The following is a 21,253-nucleotide window of genomic DNA, read 5'->3' on the forward strand; positions in this document are numbered from 1 at the left end:
TGAAATTCACTGCTCGACTGATAATTGTACGTGTGGGGTACAGAGATGAGTTAGTCATTCCAAAATAATGTTAAACACTATTATTGCACACAGAGTCCATTATTATTATTATGTGACTTGTTAAGCACATGTTTTACTCTCTATTGCTTCTGGCATGACTCACTTTGAAATAATGGGACGTTTTGAACACAACATATTACAACCAAGCCAACACTAGATGTCATGATAACACATGGAATAGTCTTTGTCTCTGTAAAAGAGAAGGATTTAGGAGAAGGGTTAGTTCTGCTCCAGCAGAGGACACACACAGATCTCTCGATCAACAAGTGAATGGCCTATTTTCCACTGCATTGTGTTTCTGGGAAATGTGAGTGTTGGAGGGGAATGGTAGTACAGTAGATTGAGGGAATTCTCCTGGTTATTTTCCCACAAATGATGAAAGATGTTGATTAGCCTGTGGAAACTCAACTTCTCCTACTTAGCTCAGACTCAATCATAGATCTGCTATACATTTACACAGGCAGACCAATTCTTATATTTTGCCCAATTATTGGCAAAAGAGCTGATCTGATTGGTTAAAAGACAAATTCGTGGGGGGGGGGGAAATCAGAATTGGGCTGTCTGTGTAAACGCAGCCATACTCCTATACCAGCCCCTCAAATTAACATCTGGACCTCGAAGCCAGTTCCACTGCTTTTAAAAAGTATTCCCCTCTAATCTGGGACTGATTTAGACCTGGGATATCAGGTGGGTGCAATTAATTATCAGGTGGAACAGAAAACCAGCAGTGGTCCGGACCTCGTAGGGTAAGATTTGAATACCCATGATATAGCCTATATTCCAATTTCTCCTTCTTCCCTTGGTTATATCCAGTAACCCACTGATAGGCTGCAAAATGACACCCCATTACCTATACAGCACTTTTGACCAGAGCCCTAAATGGGATAGGGTGCCATTTTGGATCAAATCTAATTTTACTGGTCGCATACACATATTTAGCAGATGTTATTGCGGTTGTGTAGCGAAACGCTTGTGTTCCTTCAGACATATTACTCACTATGTGAATTGTGGTCAGATTCTGCCCTAAATTATATCCTGTAACCCAATGGGTGTGTTTTGATAGGAAGTGAATCAGAGTTGGCCAGCCAGGTTAGTTTGGCAGTTTAACTGATGTATCAGTATGGAGGGTGATATTTCACCACTTAACAGCACCTCCCACTCTGGGATGAAATGTGTTGTGACATATGGTGAGTAATGTGACGCTCTCAAGACCCTTCTGTTAATGTCACGTCCTCTGGCCCGTCCACTTGCACACACACGATCCAACGCACACACATATTTGTGCATGAAATAGAGCATAGGCATATAAGCACACACTCACACACACACACACACACACACACACACACACACACACACACACACACACACACACACACACACACACACACACACACACACATCACAGCCCAGACAGATCAAACGCCTGTAGGCTGTGTATCTGTCACTGTGTGTGCCACCTGCTCGCTGTGACACCTCTGTGCCTGGGTGTCGCCCCACGCTGAGCTTTGAGTCACAGACTACAGTACTAGCATGGAGAAAAACAAGGGGTGTAGGATAGGTATTGAGGTATACAGGCATTTATAAACTGGGTGGTTCGAGCCCTGAATGCTGATTGGCTGACAACATGTATTTTTACTACTTTAATTTAGTTGGTAACCAGTTTATAATAGCAATAAGGCACCTCGGGGGTTTGTGGTATATGGCCAATATACCACGGCTAAGGGCTGTATCCACGCACTCCGCGTTGCATCGTGCATAAAGAACAGCCCTTAGCCGTGGTATATTGGCCATATACCACACCCCCTCATGCCATTACTTAAATATAGGTATACAACCTACTGTATACAGATGGAAGTGGTACGTATGTATGAAGATGTATGTGTCATAAAATGTCTTATGAATTGGGTCCTTTAACAAGACATCATGTACTGTAATTGTGAAGCTGTATAAAATCAGTGATGATAGTAGTCCACACTACAGTAGAGTTCATTTGAAGTTTGGACGTGTATTGACATCGGCATGCATAATAGTTTTATTTTACCCAATGCACTGATGAAATTAAATTGTCCTTTAAGGCAATGTAATGCTTGAGTGGCGGTCAGAGCTTAATTCAATGATTTTTTCATATCCAGACTCTCTTCAGGGCCAAATTCATTACAAATGGCCTACTGTAGAGGAGAAGACTGATATTAGGACAATTGCCTTAATTTCTGCACCCATTGCAATCAGGTGCATTCTTTCTGAAATGAACGTAATATCTACAATTATGTCAGCAATGTTGGTTAGATTTTTATTATAAACTTTTGTTAAATGACACTAGCTCCACACTAGTGAACTGGTTCAAACAGTTGTAATGTGTTCTATTACACACACAGAAAGATAGACTTCATAAGATAGCTGCACTCAGGAACTGAGATATAATGTCACAACATTACCAAGACACGTTTTGAAGATTGGAAAAACATGTTCGCAAATATCAATGTGTCCTCCGTATATGTGTTCTCATTTAATTTTCACACATTTTCCGCTCGCTGCATGTTTAAATATGAAATTAACCAAAAACCTCTTCAAATGTTAAACAGAAATGACCTGCTAAAGTAGAACTTTGAAGCATATCAACTTCAAAGGAATCAGGGCATTTTCCTAACTAGAGCTGAAACGGAATGAGCGTGTGTGTGTGCATGTGCACATGCATGTGGTGTGTGTGCGTGCATACGTGTGGGTGCGTACGTGCTTACGTGTTTGTATCGTAGCCATCTGTATAGTAGCTTTGGCAGTCGGATATCTTCAATGCCCCTTTTCTCATTTTATTCCAAAGACTTCCTTGTCAGTTTCCCTGCCATTGAAAAGCAGGTGAATGAATTGCTCCTACACTGTAGTTTATGTTCAGTACTGACCTGATGCACTAATTAAATGTTCCTACCTGTGCCTAGGTGAAACATGGCAGCCATTTTGTGCTGTGGTGCAGCAGAGGCAAAGCCTTCCTTATGGAGATGCCCTGGCTTTAACAGACACATTATCGTGAGCTGTTGCTATCATCTGTTTTAGATGTTTTGTAGATTTTTGTCACTTTAACGAAATAGCACTTTGAGATAGTTTTGTAAGGCAATACATAGGCTAACATTGTACGTTTTTCAAAATGCCCTTTCCAAGTCTGTTGAAAGCTATCCCAGTAGTAAGGGAAAATTAGTCTCTGGTGAAATGACAATTAATCAATATTGCTTATGTTTCTTTGCCATAAACCACCAAAGTGAACAAAATATGTGCCCAGTTTTCCACAAGGGTAATACGTAGACTGAAAAGCCAGTCTGACAGGGTGCCAGTCTGAAAGGGTGCCAGTCTGTAGAATGGAGCACAAGACTGACTGTGACCTTACAATTAGAGGGAGATTAATTTTGGGGGAGTGTACCCAGCATGCTGCCACCCTGCCCACCAGTCCTGCATGCTGCCACCCTGCCCACCAGTCCTGCATGGTGCCACCCTGTCCACCAGTCCTGCATGCTGCCACCCTGCCCACCAGTCCTGCATGGTGCCACCCTGTCCACCAGTCCTGCATGCTGCCACCCTGCCCACCAGTCCTGCATGCTGCCACCCTGCCCACCAGTCCTGCATGCTGCCACCCTGCCCACCAGTCCTGCATGCTGCCACCCTGCCCACCAGTCCTGCATGCTGCCACCCTGCCCACCAGTCCTGCATGCTGCCACCCTGCCCACCAGTCCTGCATGCTGCCACCCTGTCCACCAGTCCTGCATGCTGCCACCCTGCCCACCAGCCCTGCATGGTGCCACCCTGCCCACCAGTACTGCATGCTGCCACCCTGCCCACCAGTCCTGCATTTTTCACTACCCTAATGGCTTGGTAAGACGGTAAACAACTAATCTCCTTGGGTGTGTCAATACTCATCCATGGCTTCCTTTCCTTGTATTCTTTTAACACAAACAAGTGAAAGGATTTCATAGGCTTTCAACATATGCTTCTGACCATTTTAGGCCATGCCAGATCAGTGATCATGGAGGTGAAGACACAAGGAAAGGAAGCCAATTAACACTATTGAGATATACCCCTCGTGTCTTAGTATTCAACCTGCATGATGAGATGGCAGCCCATTCAACCCAATTGGCTGACAGAGAGACAGGTTAAATATAGGCCTGTTATGGGAGGTGTAATGAGAGGCGCAACAGCACGTTGATGCTGTCTGGGTTCATACTCCCTTAGCAGAATGATGGGGTCTCCCAGGGCAACGCTGCTGCATGCTGGGAGACGTGGTCCAAATCAACTAAATCCACCAGGAGAAGGAGAGAGAGATGAAGAGGGAGAGAGCTGAAGAGATAGAAAGAGGAAGATAGAGAGCTTAAGCGATAGAAAGATAGAGAGGGGAGGGAGATGAAGAGGGAGATTAATTAGATAAGGGAGAGAGAGGAGATGAAAGAGAGAGAGAGCAGATATTCATTTCTTACCTCCTTCGCCATTAGGATCAATTGCTCTTCCACTCGACATCTCCCAGACTCTCATTTTAAACCCCCCATCCCCTCCCACCCTATTCATCGCTAGGCTAGATAACAACAGCTCTTATCTCATCATGCATGCGAACAGGCACCACACACCTTACAGTGAGGGTGCAGGTGGGAGAGAAGCAGTCTGATAACAACCCACCTGGCCCTCCTCTCTGTCCCTTATCGTGATAATTGGCCTACAGGGTCACTACAATGGATAATCATGGCTGGGGGTCATACTCTGTGTGGCCGCGCCTCCCATCCCCCTCCCTCGTATCCCCCGGCAAATCAGGCCATGTTTTGGACGCGGCTTCTGGGGTTGTTTTTCTGTGGTGGCAGGATGCGGCAGTGTCCTCAACTGACTGCCAGCCTAGCCTACTTTCCCCAAGAAAGAGAGATGAGAGAGGAGAAAAGGTCTGCTCTGTTTTCAATATGGAAATAGAAGAGAAGGAAGAGGGAGAGATGGAGATAAAGAGAGAGAGAGGTCTTCTCTGAGAGGATGGAGCAAGGGAGAGAGGGGGGCATAGAGCGAGAGGGGCGTAGAGCGAGAGGGGGTAGAGCGAGAGGGGGGTAGAGCGAGAGGGGGGTAGAGCGAGAGGGGGGTAGAGAGAGAGGGGGTAGAGAGAGAGCGGGTAGAGAGAGACGTGGTAGAGCGAGAGGGGGGTAGAGTGAGAGGGGGGTAGAGAGAGTGGGGGGGTAGAGAGAGAGGGGTAGAGAGAGGGGGGTAGAGAGAGGGGGGTAGAGAGAGAGGGGGGTAGAGAGGGAGGGGGGTATAGAGGGGGGTAGAGAGAGAGGGAGTAGAGAGAGAGGGGGTATAGATAGAGGGGTAGAGAGAGGGGGTAGAGAGAGAGGGGGAAGAGAGAGAGGGGGTAGAGAGAGAGGGGGTAGAGAGAGAGAGAGGGGGGGCGTAGAGCGAGAGGGGGAGAGAGAGAGAGGGGGTAAAGAGAGAGGGGGGTAGAGAGAGAGGGGGTAGAGTGAGAGGGGTAGAGAGAGAGGGGTAGAGAGATAGAGGGGTAGAGAGAGAGGGGGTAGAGAGAGAGGGGGGTAGAGTGAGAGGGGGGTAGAGCCAGAGGGAGGGAGAGAGAGAGGGGGGTGGCGAGAGAAGGGGTAGAGCAAGAGGGGGGTAGAGAGAGAGGGTGGTAGAGAGAGAGGGGGTAGAGGGAGAGGGGTTAGAGAGAGAGGGGGTAGAGTAAGAGGGGGTAGAGAGAGACGTGGTAGAGTGAGAGGGGGTAGAGAGAGAGGGGGGTGGCGAGAGAAGGGGTAGAGCGATAGGGGGGTAGAGAGAGAGGGTGGTAGAGAGAGAGAGGGGTAGAGTGAGAGGGGGTAGAGAGAGAGGGGGTAGAGAGAAAGCAAAACAGGAGTAGAGGGGGAGAGAGGGGGAATGGACAGAGAGAAATTGAGAGCATGAGAAAACAGAGCGAGAGTCGGAGAGGATCTTGGTCTGACTGTCTCCTTGTGTTTTAATCACCACTCTCTGTTGTTCATCACATCTTTCATCTCGGTGGTCGTGCTCACTGTTAGCAGACTGGTGCCATTAAAACTGTCTGGCACACACACCCTTCATTAGATCTGAGATGGGCCCTGCTCTCCTTGGTGTGTTCCAGAGAGTAAATATGATATCACAGGCTGAGGAGACAAATACCATCAATGTCAAAGACAGCCTGATCCTCATCTCTGGGAAAAAGCAGAGCCAAGCAAAGTAAAGTGATCCTCTAATGCTATAGAAACCACTTTAACCATTTTAGCAGTATATCACAACTGTCTTCTATTGCTTTAATAGTGAAACACTGAGAGAGACATACCCAGATGGGTAGCAAGTCTGTACATCGCACATCATAGAATCTCAATCACCACCCACCCCTCTTAAACAAATGTTATTCACCAGATGATAAAACAAATCAATGGTATTATCCCCTACAAAATCATATGGGCCCTGTTAAATGGTGCTACACAGCATGGCTAGCACCGTATTTATGGGAATAGGGCTTATTTACAAATACAGCATGCTATCCCCCACAGCTTTGCCCAAAAATGGTTTCCAATTTATGTGGTACTGGGGTTAATTTTTAACCAAGACACTCCACAATCTGAAAGTCAATGAGGTAGGTTAACACAGTTCATGGTCATGAATCATGAAAATGTTCCCAGGGTCTTTAAATAAGGTGTTATTTGCATAGCCCTGATACCTCCATAAATTCAATTTAAGTACATAAGAAATGGCTAATGTATTCATGCAGTCATTTGAGCTATTGGGTATTGAAATAGGTTAGATGAATACTGAAAGTGTAGCGGTTTCAATGGAAAACATTTGTATTTCATAGAAAGCGTTTGCATGCTGTAGTAGAACAATCATTAAAAAAATCCCATATCTGAATAGTCTCTACAGCACAGCTGTCAAATCTAAAACAGATATATATATATATATATATATATATATATATATATATATATATATATATATATATATATATTGTGATGTCACGAGAGGCTGTGTCCTGGAGGGACGTTACATCCCCCTGAGGTGGCTGCAAACCCAGACAGCTATGGCTCCATCTGCTGGTATGGTCGGGAACTCCAACCCTCTGTGGCCAATCTTCCCACGCAGCTGAAACCAATCAGGGGCTGATGGGCTGGAGTTGTTTTGAAGGGAAGAGACACGGTCTGGAGAGTGGGTTTGGAAGAGAAGAGAATTGTGTTATAATTTCGTTAGTTGCCGAAGACCTTGAATAAAAATCCTTGTTTTGGTTGAACCTGGACTCCTTGCACTACTTGGGCAACCCCGCTGGAAGCGGTAGCCTCGTGGCATCACAGATGGTGGAGAATACGGGCATCGCTCAAGCGTTAATAGTGCATGTCAGAGGAGGATACCGAAGGTTTGATCACCCAGTTTTCCAAGTTGGACGTAGGCTCCCGCCCGACTGAAATGGAGGACATATTGAAAGCCCTTGTTGCTGGCCAGCAAGCCCAGATGCAAGCAAACGTGGCTCTCTTGGAGGAGCAAAAGAAAGCCAACCTTCTGAAGGCAGAGGAATTGCAGTTGCAGAGACAGAGGGTGGTCCAAAATACCCGCCCAATAAAGGCAAGTGACTTTATATCTAAGATGGGAGCTACCGATGACATTGAGGCATACCTGCATGCATTTGAGGCCACGGCCACTAGGGAAGCCTGGCCCAAGCAACAGTGGGTTGGTCTGTTAGCCCCCTTTCTAACCGGGGAATCGCTGAATGCTGTCCGGGACCTGGGCCCTGACCAGGTTACTGACTATGATGCCCTGAAGTCTGAGATCCTCAGCAGATATGGACTCACAAAGTTTGGTATGGCCCAGCGCTTTCACAGCTGGACCTTCCAACCAGACCAACCTCCTCGGGCGCAGATGCATGAACTTGTCCGAATCGCAAGGAAATGGCTGGATCCGCAGAGGAATACAGCAGCGGCGGTGGTGGAGGCCGTTGTGGTGGATCGTTACCTCACGCGCCCTGCCTTATGAGGCAAAACGGTTCATCAGTCAACAGGCCTTGACCACGGCTGATCTGACCGTGAAGCTGTGGAAAAGTACCAGGCCACAGCGGAGATGCTGAATGCTTCGAAAAGACCCCAGGAGTGCGGCCCCACCACAAATGGGAAGAACCCGTCCCAAAGGACCCCAAGGTCTCGAACCCAGCCACGTCAGGACTTATCCCGGCTCCAGGGGGAGCCAGAAACCAGGCGGGTCCAAGAAGAGTACACCAGGAGGGGGGAAACTCGACAGTGTTACGGTGTGGGGAGATGGGACATATCTCCTGGCAGTGTGGGAAACCAGCCGATGAACCTAGGCCCACTGCGGAGTCCTCCAGCTCAGCACCCACACACCGTTTTGCCTCGCTCTTGGGAGTCGTAGATGGCGGCCCAGATCGACCCCCACCTGCCCGGTAACTGTGAATCACCATGATGTGGAGGCCTTACTGGATTCTGGTAGCCGGGCCACCCTGGTGCGTAAGGATTTGGTGGGCCCAACGTGTCTGACCCCGGGGGAAAGTCCTCCCAGTTTCCTGTGTCCATGGGGACACCAGAGAATACCCCATTACTGAACTTACAATGACCAGCACACGGGGAACCATACACACGACGGCGGGGGTGGTTGATTCCCTCCCCGTCCCTGTCCTAATTGGACGAGACTGTCCAGCCTTTTACCCACTCTGGAGAGAGTCTCAGGAGAGGATAACCCGAGTACCTCGGAAACGGAGAGGCAAGACTCATCCTGGGAAGGCTCGGTGCAATCCTCCGAGTTACTCACTCCCGCCCGGGCTCTGATAGGGATGGCAGGTGCCCAGACCGACACAGAGACGGAGCTACAGAATCTGGACAAAGAACTGTCTGGTCTGAAGGGGACCGCTGAGAGGTATCGTTTGTTAAAGCAACAGTTAGACATGAAGACAGAAGAGTTAGATATCCTCCAGGCTAAACTCCAACAGAGCTCCTTCCCTAAGCAACAGGAGGAGCTGGAGAGGCTGCGCAGGACCATCGAGGAGTGTGAGGAGACCCTGCGCAGTAGTAAGGAGGTCCAGAAGAAGGCAGAGGAGAAGTACAAGGTGTTGGAGAACAAGATGAAGAATGCGGAGGCAGAGAGAGAGAAGGAACTGAAAGCTGCTCAACAGAAGCTAAACTCTGCTAAAACCAAGGCTGATGCGTTCAGTAAGAAACTCAAGGAGAGACAACAGGAGGCGGAGTCCCTGGTCCTAGAGTTGGAGGAGTTGAAGAGAGAGCAGTCTGGCAAGCACCACGGCAATGCGGACGCCCTCTCCCGGCGTGATGCCTTCTTCACTGCCTTTACCCCGCGAGGACGTCGGTCCCGAGGAGGGGGATGTGTGATGTCACGAGAGGCTGTGTCCTGGAGGGACGTTACATCCCCCTGAGGTGGCTGCAAACCCAGACAGCTATGGCTCCATCTGCTGGTATGGTCGGGAACTCCAACCCTCTGTGGCCAATCTTCCCACGCAGCTGAAACCAATCAGGGGCTGATGGGCTGGAGTTGTTTTGAAGGGAAGAGACACGGTCTGGAGAGTGGGTTTGGAAGAGAAGAGAATTGTGTTATAATTTCGTTAGTTGCCGAAGACCTTGAATAAAAATCCTTGTTTTGGTTGAACCTGGACTCCTTGCACTACTTGGGCAACCCCGCTGGAAGCGGTAGCCTCTCGTGGCATCACAATATATATAATGGCTTTTGATAAACGACACAAATGGATATTTGGATAACGATTTTGGTGTGCATACTAGCTAGGTATTGATTTATATGAGGCCTGAGTCAGTCGTCTCGTTCTCTCTCTCTCTCTCTCTCTCTCTCTCTCTCTCTCTCTCTCTCTCTCTCTCTCTCTCTCTCTCTCTCTCTCTCTCTCTCTCTCTCTCTCTCTCTCTCTCTCTCTCTCTCTCTCTCTCTCTCTCTCTCTCTCTCTCACTAGAAGACACTGTACATTGCATTATTCAGTACAGTATTTACTCCAGAAACTAGCTTCTCATAGATACATTGTAATGCATTGCTGAGGCTTGTATAATGGACCTGGTTTAACAGACAATAGTTTAGTGTAGCAGGACCAGCCTGTCCTCCTGCTGTCTGAACAGTGTGCCAGTCCAGCCTGTCCTCCTGCTGTCTGAACAGTGTGCCAGTCCAGCCTGTCCTCCTGCTGTCTGAACAGTGTGCCAGTCCAGCCTGTCCTCCTGCTGTCTGAACAGTGTGCCAGTCCAGCCTGTCCTCCTGCTGTCTGAACAGTGTGCCAGTCCAGCCTGTCCTCCTGCTGTCTGAACAGTGTGCCAGTCCAGCCTGTCCTCCTGCTGTCTGAATAGGGGATGAGTAATCAACTGTGAAGGTTATTGTGAAAAAAACAGCCATTAACATATGACATCAATGGCCATGATCACCACGCCGGGACTGGACACATGGAGGGAGGGAAAAGGGGGTTGGGGGTGTGTGTGTGTGTGTGTGTGTGTGTGTGTGAGTGTGTGAGTGTGTATGTGAATGTGTGTGGAGGAGGGAAACTGTGTGTTTGTGTTTGTGCGTGTGTTTGTGTGTGTGTGAGTGTGTATGTGTGTGGAGGAGGGGAACTGTATGTTTGTGTGTGTGTGTTTGTTTGTGTTTGTGTGTGTGTGTTTCTGTGTGTGTGTGTGTGTGTGGAGGAGGGGAATTGTGTGTGTGTGTGAGTCTGTATGTATGCACGTGTCTGGACACACACACACACACACACACACACACACACACACACACACACACACACACACAGTTCCCCTCCTCCACACACACACACACACACACACACACACACACACACACACACACACACACACACACAAACACATATGACTGAAGGAGTGACCTGTATGTCTGCATGCTTGACGTTCATGTTGGCTCCTGCCTGCCCATCTATATTTACCTCAGTGTATGTGGGCATCATGTGTCACACACTACATGACATTCTACTATAGCCTATGACCGATGCCCATATGGTGGTAGCTAGTAGTGCCATCATCCGCTCTGGCCTGCCCTGACTATGCCCCCAGTTGGTGTGGCATGCCCGTTGTGTGATGCCATCCTGAATTAACCCATCTGCTCCATAGCAGGCTGGCACAGCAACCTTTAGGGGGGCAAAGCCATAGAATCATAGGAACATGAGACTGGGCATCAGACTAGGTGGCATGAGGTCAGGTGGCACGGCAGAGTGTAGCTCAACAGTGTCTAAAGCCATTGCATTCCAAACCAGGGGCTACACCCAAAAAATATGTAGTATTTACAAATAGGCGTAGAGGCAGAATAGAACACAAGTTTGAGTGTTCAAGCCAAAAGACTGTGGAGCAGTCAATAGCAAACACATTATTGGAGAGGCTTGCATGAGGGAGGAAGGAAGGAAGGAAGGAAGGAAGGAAGGAAGGAAGGAAGGAAGGAAGGAAGGAAGGAAGGAAGGAAGGAAGGAAGGAAGGAAGGAAGGAAGGAAGGAAGGAAGGAAGGAAGGAAGGAAGGAAGGAGTTGTTGGCACAGCTCAGGATGACTATGTGAGCGTAACGAGAGAGGGATGAGAGAGAGAGTGGTAGAAGGATGGAGGGATGGTACTCTCTTCACAAACAACATGGGAAGGATGCCAGAGAGAACAGATGGCAGAGGAGACCAGGGGCACAGGGATGGTACAGAGACTGGTGGCTTCACGCTACACACACACACACACACACACACACACACACACACACACACACACACACATACACACACACACACACACTTGCATAAAAACGAATGTAACCCGTAGCACCCCCCCACACACACGCAGCCTGTGAGCTACCCTGTGGAGTGTTTTCCCATGCCACATCCTGGGTGTGGAGCAGTCTGTAAGGGAAGCCGTATTGCTGAATCGACATCTCTGACTGAGTCTTCCTCCATGTGCCAGGGACCTGGTAACCACCTACTGCATCTCTCTCTTCCTCTCTCTCTCTCTTCCTCTTTCTCTCTCTTTCCCTTTCTCTTCCCTCGTCATCTCTCTCACTCCCTGTCTACCCAATATAATTAAAATGATCATTCTATTTATACTGAACAAAAAAACATGTAAAGTGTTGGTCCCATGTTTCATGAGCTGAAATAAAAGATCCCAGAAATGTTTAATATGCACAAAAAGGTTATTCTCTTACATTTCTCCTTTGCCAATATAATCCATCCACCAGGTGTGCATTTCAAGAAGCTGATTAAACAGCATGACCATTACACAGGTGCACCTTGTAATGGGAACAATAAAAAGTGTGCAGTTTTGTCACACAACACAATGCCACAGATGTCTCAAGTTTTGAGGGAGCGTGCAATTGGTATGCTGACTGCAGGAATGTTAAATTATCTACCATAAGCCGCCTTCATCATCGTTTTAGAGAATTTGGCAGTACGTCCAACAGGCCTCACAACCGCAGACCACGTGTAACCACACCAGACCAGGACCTCCACATCCGGCTTCTTCACATGCGGGATCGTCTGAGACCAGCCACCCGGACAGCTGATGAAACTGAGGAGTATTTCTATCTGTAATAAAGCCCTTTTGTGGGGAAAAACGTATTCTGATTGGCTGGGCCTGGCTCCTCAGTGGGTGGTCCTAGCTCCCAAGTGGGTGGGCATATGCCCTCCCAGGCCCACCCATGGCTGTGCCTCTGCCTAGTCGTAAAATCCATAGATTAGGGCCTAATGAATGTATTTCAATTGACTGATTTCCTTATATGAACTGGAACTCGTTGCAATTGTTGCATGTTGCGTTTATATATTTTTGTTCAGTATATATGGTCTTCCCTACGCTCTCCCATCTGGCTCTCAATCTCTTTCTCTCTCTCTCTCTCTCTCTCACTCTCTTTGTTTCTCACTCTCTTTCTTTCTCTCTCACTCTCTTTCTCTCACCCTCTTTCTTTCTTTCTTTCTTTCTCTCTCACTCTCTTTCTTTCTCTCTTACTCTCTTTCTCTCTCGCTCTCTTTCTTTCTTTCTCTCTCACTCTTTCTTTCTCTCTCACTCTCTTTCTTTCTCTCTCATTTCCATTTCTCCCTCTCTCTTTCTTTTATTTCTCTGTCCAACTCAGTGTCTCTGTACACAGTATGAGACCATGCAATGTCAGAGAGGGCATTTTTAGGGAACAGCCTGTGTCACCCTGTCAGAAAGCAGACTGGCATTCAGACACTCACATAAAAAATAGTGTATACTATGGTAAGAATACTGTAGTCTTCACTGTAGTGTTTTTGCGGACTTTACTGTAGTATTCACTGACTGATGTCTGTAAAAACACTACTGTGAATAATGTAGTATTTATTGTAGTATACTGTAGTATTTACAGTTTACTATAGTATAAATACTGTAGTTAAAAAATAGTACTATATACTATAGTATTTACTGTATCGTTTTTGCAGACTGTAGTATACTGTAGTATTTACTAAAATATTTTTGTTTAATTATCTTTGACATAAAAGTGGGGGCTTACTCCTTGAGGAAACCTAATGGACAAATACTAAAATAGCAAATAGTCCATTACCTGTAGGTAGGTAGCACTGAGTTCTGAACAGAGAGTTCAGCACTTCTGCTCTTTTCTATAACCTGTAGGGAACACAATATATGGTCTATACTTGGCATGTAGGTTTCTCACTTATGGGTGGCACACAAATTGGGATATGGGGGAGGAGAATGTGCAGGGTATACGCAAATTAAATACTTTAGTATTAGTAGTTTTTGCGGACTGTAGTGTTTTTGCAGACATTTTGCTGACATTTCTGTACTATTTACTATAGTGTTTTGTGTGGATAATACAGTAGTATTTACTATAGTATTCTACACTATACTACAACATTCTATAGGAAGTACTGTAGTATTCTATAGTAAACTGTAGTATTTGTTTAAGTGGGCACCCACACAACACATGCACACACAGCAGACATACACCCAGTCTCAGACTAAGATACAGTGCACACACAGTTGAAGTCGGAAGTTTACATACACTTAGGTTGGAGTCATTAAAACTCATTTTTTCAACCACTCCACAAATTTATTGTTAACAAACTATAGTTTTGACAAGTCGGTTAGGACATCTACTTTGTGCATGACACAAGTAATATTTCCAACAATTGTTTACAGACAGATTATTTCACTTATAATTCACTGTATCATAATTCCAGTGGGTCAGTAGTTTACATACACTAAGTTGACTGTGCCTTTAAACAGCTTGGAAAATTCCAGAAAATGATGTCATGGCTTTAGAAGCTTCTGATAGGCTAATTGACATCATTTGAGTCAATTGGAGGTGTACCTGTGGATGTATTTCAAGGCCTACCTTCAAACTCAGTGCCTCTTTGCTTGACATGGGAAAATCAAAAGAAATCAGCCAAAACCTCAGAAAGAAAAATGGTAGACCTCCACAAGTCTGGTTCATCTCTGGGAGCAATTTCCAAACGCCTGAAGATACCACGTTCATCTGTAACAACAATAGTACACAACTATAAACCCCATGGGACCACGCAGCCGTCATACCGCTCAGGAAGGAGACGCGTTCTGTCTCCTAGAGATGAACGTACTTTGGTGCGAAAAGTGCAAATCAATCCCAGAACAACAGCAAAGGACCTTGTGAAGATGCTGGAGGAAACAGGTACAAAAGTATCTATATCCACAGTAAAACGAGTCCTATATCGACATAACTTGAAAGGCCGCTCAGCAAGGAAGAAGCCACTGCTCCAAACCGCCATAAAAAAGCCAGACTACGGTTTGCAACTGCACATGGGGAAAATATCGTACTTTTTGGAGAAATGTCCTCTGGTCTGATGAGAGGAAAAAGGGGGAAGCTTGCAAGCCGTGAAGCACGGGGGTGGCAGCATCATGCTGTGGGGGTGCTTTGTTGCAGGAGGGCCTGGTGCATTAATTATGTGGATATATTGAAGCAACATCTCAAGACATCAGTCAGGAAGTTAAAGCTTGGTCGCAAATGGGTCTTCCAAATGGACAATGACCCCAAGCATACTTCCAAAGTTGTGCCAAAATGGCTTAAGGACAACAAAGTCAAGGTATTGGAGTGGCCATCACAAAGCCCTGACCTCAATCCCATAGAAAATTTGTGGGCAGAATTGAAAAAGCGTGTGCGAGCAAGGAGGCCTACAAAACTGACTCAGTTACACCAGCTCTGTCAGGAGGAATGGGCCAAAATTCACCCAACTTATTGTGGGAAGCTTGTGGAAGGCTACCCGAAACGTTTGACCCAAGTTAAACAATTTAAAGGCAATGCTACCAAATACTAATTGAGTATATGTAAACTTCTGACCCACTGGGAATGTGATGAAAGAAATAAAAGCTGAAATAAATCATTCTCTCTACTATTATTCTGACATTTCACATTCTTAAAATAAAGTGGTGATCCTAACTGACCTAAGACAGGGAATTATTACCAGGATTAAATGTAATAAATTGTGAAAAACTGAGTTTAAATGTATTTGGCTAAGGTTTATGTAAACTACCGACTTTAACTGTACACACCTACAGTACACAGACCTAGAATTGAAGTCACTGAAGGTACTTTAGCACAATGCTTTTGACAGGCTGCTTCCTGTTAGCCTCTTTACCCCAGTCTAGTGTGTGGCACTTGTGATGAGATAGATGGAGAGAAAACGTGATAAAAGATATTAGCAGTCGTTTTCCAAACTGCGCTGAAAACACAGGATCAAAATCCATAGCTGTCATCCAGGATCTACACTCTTCTGCTCTCTATCTATCTATCTATCTATCTATCTATCTATCTATCTATCTATCTATCTATCTATCTATCTATCTATCTATCTATCTATCTATCTATCTATCTATCTATCTATCTATCTATCTATCTATCTATCTATCTATTTATCTCTCTCTCTCTGTCTCTCTCTGTCTCTCTCTTTATCTCTCTCTCTTCTCTGTCTGTCTGTCTGTCTGTCTGTCTGTCTGTCTGTCTGTCTGTCTGTCTGTCTGTCTGTCTGTCTGTCTGTCTGTCTGTCTGTCTGTCTGTCTGTCTGTCTGTCTGTCTGTCTGTCTGTCTGTCTGTCTGTCTGTCTGTATCTCTCTCGCACACACACACACACACACACACACACACACACACACACACACACACACACACACACACACACACACACACACACACACTGTCTCTCCTCTAGAAGTGCTGAGCATCAGCATCCTCCATCCATCCTCAGAGGGGGGCTGATGAGCTGAGAATGGAGAGAATGAGGGAATAAAGAGGGAGAGGGAAAAGATGAGGGAGGATTTGTCTGAAGCCCATTTTAATTAGTGGATGCAGGCCCAATGCTGTTTCTCTCCCTGCGATGGCACGCATGGCTGTACTGCTGAATCTCCACCTCAATGTTCTGCTAGATCCTCATTATTATTCCCTCCTGCATGGATTTTGAGTCAGGCAATCTCTATGGGCTACTATAGGCTATACACTACTAACTATGAAGATTAAAGGTTGAAAGGACCCTAAGAAAGATGAAATAGGAAATTAAAAAATGCGTATGACCTCTAGTTGCTTTGTTAAGCAGTGTAAACAAATTGGGATCACCAAAATGACTCATTATATATTTATGTAATCCTTTAAACAAATGTATGAATCCATCACATTTCAAAGGTTATCATTGATAGTCTAGCATAAAATGCATTATCGCCTGTGCAGTATAAAATCCATACATGAAAACTCACAAAAGAGCTTCAGAAATGCCTCAAACCATGGAGTCTCTGCCATGCAAAGCAGTAGACAGCGTCTCAATGGTTAAACCTTATAATCTCACACACAGTACGTGACCCTCCAACCCCTTGATTCAGTGACACAGACTTACATCCCCTGCAGTCCCCTCTGACCACAACCGTTGGCTCCGTTATTTACTCATGCTTCAGCGACCCCCTGGAAGCGGTTTCACTCTCACCCCAAGGAGTCATGAAGCGTTTGTGCCAGTAAATGTGACGCTCTCGCACCGCAGCCCATGAGGGCATGGCCCTGTCTTCTTGCGGCACTGTCTATCTACCGCTGATAGCTCCTGAACTCTCTTTCTCTTGGAGGCTGGCTGTTGCTCCCTGAGGCGGCCCACAATGCTTTGCTTCAGCCCAATTAGACTCCCAGCCATGTCAGGATTCCTCCCGGTTAACGATACCGTGGCCTGAGACGACACTGAGACTGAGAGGTGATGTTGGGTCGAGAAGATCTGTGTAGAGACTCTCAATTCCACTGTTGTCAAAGGTGTTGTGGCTGAAGAATGGTTCTATGTGTTGGGGAGAAACTGTGACTTTGGGTCCAGTTGTGTCGGTCAAAGTACACCCATCTCTCTGGTCGAGCTAAAATGGAGAGCTTCACTTCTCCTAGCCAGTCTCTTAACCCTGAGTTAACTTGTGGGAATGATGCACTGCAATACATAGCCACTGATTAACGTGCATTAATCAAGGGTATTTACATAGAAATACTGTGATAATTGATGAATCGACTATTGTTAATTGGGAAACAGCTTGTGAATGTAACCCATCTCATCCATCCTGCTGATGGGTTGTCACGATCGTTGACGAACGGGACGGACCAAGGCGCAGCGTGATAAGCATACATGTTTATTAACCGAATAAACACACGACAAAAACAACAAACAAAATGTGAAGTCCAAGAAGCACACAAACATACCATAACACGGAACAAGATCCCACAACTAACAGGTGCCAAAAGGCTGCCTAAGTATGGTCCCCAATCAGAGACAACGAGCAACAGCTGCCTCTGATTGGGAACCACTCAGGCCAACATAGATCTATACATACTAGATCTAACCATAGACAATAAACATAGCACAACACGACACAGAAAATACACACCCTGACTCAACAAATACGAGTCCTAGAGTCAGGGCGTGACATGGGTCCTCCACACAGTCAATGACATCCACATTAAACCAGATGGCTAAAACAGGAGCTTCCAATGATGACCAAAACACCTAACTTTACACCGTCCACCTTGAGGACAGACAATATGGGGGAGGGAGCGATGGAGTGTAAGATAGATAGAGAATGAATGAGATAAAAAGTGAGAGAATGACCGTTGTTTATATGATCAGAGAGCAACCAAAAAACAAAGCGGAGTTGCAATGAGAATTAATTGCATTTTAATATCGCTGCTCTTATTAATGATTAGCCGGGCCGTTGTTTCTACAGAGATGGGTGAGGCTGGCTGACAGGGCAGCATTAGAGCGGCTTACTGCCTCATTTAGCACTAAGCCCTCTTCCGCTAGTTGTTTACTGTCTTCATTACCTGAGCATTAGAAGATGGTCAAACGTCAGCATTAAGCAGCCTGCCAGTTAGGCGGACAGGAAGTAGAGCAATAGCAATAGCAATATGTGGATTGAAGTGCCCATTAGCTGTTAGCTAGCTAGCTACTTTAGCCCAATCAGCCTATCAGTTGGACAGTGGTGGAAAAAAGTACCCAATTGTCATACTTGAGTAAAAGTATAGATACATTAATAGAAAGTTACTCAAGTAAAAGTAAAAGACCCAGTAAAATACTGCTTGAGTAAAAGTCTAAAAATATTTGGTTCTAAATATACTTAAGTATCAAAAGAAAAAGTAATAGCTAAAATATAAAAGTAGTAAAAAACTTAAAAAAATTGTAAAAGTAAAAGTATGAATCATTTCAAATTCCTTCTATAAAGCAAAGCAGGCGGCACCATTTTCTTGTTTTTAAAATGTATGTATAGCCAGGGGCACACTCCAACACTCCAACATTATTTACAAAAGATGCCTTTGTGTTTAGTGAGTCCGCCAGATCAGAGGCAGAAGGGATGACCATGTGTTGTCTTGAGTGCGTGAATTGGACCATTTTCCTGTCCTGCTAAGCATTCAAAATGTAATGAGTACTTTTGGGTGTCAGGTCAAATGTATGGAGTAAAAAGTACATTATTTTCTTTCGGAATGTAGTGAAGTAAAAGTAAAAGTTGTCAAAAATATAAATAGTAAAGTGAAGTACAGATACCCCCCAAAACGACTTAAGTAGTACTTTAAAGTATTTTGTACTTAAGTACTTTACACCACTGCAGTTGGGTAAGCAGCAGTTGGTAGAGCCATAGCATTATGGTGATTGAAGTACCCATTAGCTGCTAGCTAGCTGCAGTAGCGCTACATGGTTTTACAGTGCATTAGCTCCAAGCTAATGGGAAATTGGATGACCCATTAGCTGCTAGCTAGCTACAGTAAGGTTACTGTGAATTAGCTTCAAGCTAATTTGGTCCATTGCACTGTTATCTGCCCCCAAACCTCTTTATGGTGTTCTCCCAGGGTAGCAGGCACGCTGAAACCTTCATTGTTATGGCCTGCTGTTTTGGCCTGATGTGTCACGTTGTGCCAGTAACCGAAAGGTCGCTGATTCTAATCTCCAAGCCGACTAGGTGAAAAATCTGTCGATGTGCCCTTGAGCAAGGCACTTAACCCTAATTGCTCATGTAAGTCGCTCTGGATAAGAGCGTCTGCTAAATGATTAAAATGTAATGTAAATGTGTCCTCTGTTGTTCCTTAGCGTTAGCCCCCATGCTCTCTTCTGGCCACTTGTAGCCGGGGCAGATAAATAGCACATGGACTATATCCCAGTTGAACCATTTTCCAAAATAATTATGCCTGCTCTGGAGGCTCTGAAAGTGTTCCGGTGGTACATCAAACTCTATTGTTCCTTCGTTCTCTCTCTCTCTCGCTCTCTCTCTCTCTCTCTCCCGTTCTCTCGTTCATAAGCTCTCTCTCCAGCAGTTTCTCTTAAACTTGTTCTCCTGTTCTCGCTCTCTCTCTCTCTCTCTCGCTCTCTCCCTCTACTTTTCTTTCTCTCTCATTCCCTCTCTCTGCAGTAGGGGACTTTGCCTCATATTTACTTTTCAAATTGTGTGATTAAACGTCTCTCTATCCAATTTCGTGGCTTCAGACAAAAAGCCAGGGAGAAAGGTAACAACAGTTAATGGGAAAATGGTTATCCTGTTTGTGTGTGTGTGTGTGTGTGTGTGTGTGTGTGTGTGTGTGTGTGTGTATGTGCGCGCGTGTGTCGTGTGTGTTTGCGCATATGGGCTATCAATTGATAAAAACCTTTTTTCCCTCAAAACGAAATCATTTCACACACAACTGGGGGTACAATCTCATTCCACCAAGCCACACTCCATCATCCACCAAGGCACCTGCAGCCACCATCCATCGCCACTCGCAAAAATAAACAGACAGATTGGATTGTCTTCTTGCATAAACAAAACCTCTGGCCTCAACAGTGTTGGACGGCCACTGCTTGTTTTGTTGTTTTCCAACCACACCAAATGTGCCCTTTAACCAGTTGTTGCACAATGGTACTCAGGAAAATGTACAGTAGCCTACAGTAGGTCTTTAATGGAAGTGACTGGCTTCTTCAGGGCACTGTACTATTTCAGGGCTGGTTCCACCAGGCAGTGGAGTGGAAGAATCCCTCATTATAACTTTGTTTACAGACCCATTATTTTCCCTCCTAATCACTGTTCTCTTTGCCTCGGTGACTGCCATTGTGACATACTGCGAGTCGACCGTCGTCAGGGTTAGCCTTTAGTTTCAGCCTCTTAGGCTGTGCTACACTATAGCCTAATTCTTTTCCTCTTCCTGTTGGTTAGTTTTCAATGTATTGCCCTTTTAGTAAAATGAATTATCCTGCTTTGAATGTGTAAACATAGAGCCCTTCGCTGCAGCTGTTAGCACTAGCGCAATTAGCCGTCATCATGACATCGCTCATCCAAAACATAATAAGAATAATGCACCTCAATGACAGACGGATTCAGTTCTGCTGACTTCATCAAAAACCAACACTATTTTTCTCTGTCACTCACTCACTCATTCCCTGCTACTCTTGATATAATTGGTCCGTGTCATTGGAAAAACTATAAATAGCGGCGGGGCCCAGTTGGTGAAAGAGAGAGAGAGAGAGAGAGAGAGAGAGGAAAGAAGCCGCTACAATAAATATGTCTTGGAGAGGAGAGGAGAGGAGAGGAGAGGAAAGGAGAGCAGAGGGGAGGGGAAGAAAGAGGAGAGGAGGAGGAGAGGAGAGGAGAGGAGAGGAGAGGAGAGGAGAGGAGAGGAGAGGAGAGGTGGAGTGAGAGGAGAGGAGGACTGAGAGTAGAAGAGGAGTGAGAGGAGAGGAGAGGGGGATTGAGAGGAGTGGAGAGGGGGAGTGAGAGGAGAGGAGATGA

The 21,253-nt window shown here is 45.8% G+C and overlaps 1 protein-coding gene across 1 annotated transcript in view; it reads left to right on the forward strand.

Moving 5' to 3' along the window:
* The window catches only part of LOC121571120 (neurexin-2), a 712,543-nt gene that overhangs the window by 273,320 nt on the left and 417,970 nt on the right, over positions 1 to 21,253 (forward strand).

The sequence above is a fragment of the Coregonus clupeaformis genome, chromosome 8, assembly GCF_020615455.1.
Source record: "Coregonus clupeaformis isolate EN_2021a chromosome 8, ASM2061545v1, whole genome shotgun sequence".
Taxonomy (NCBI): domain Eukaryota; kingdom Metazoa; phylum Chordata; class Actinopteri; order Salmoniformes; family Salmonidae; genus Coregonus; species Coregonus clupeaformis.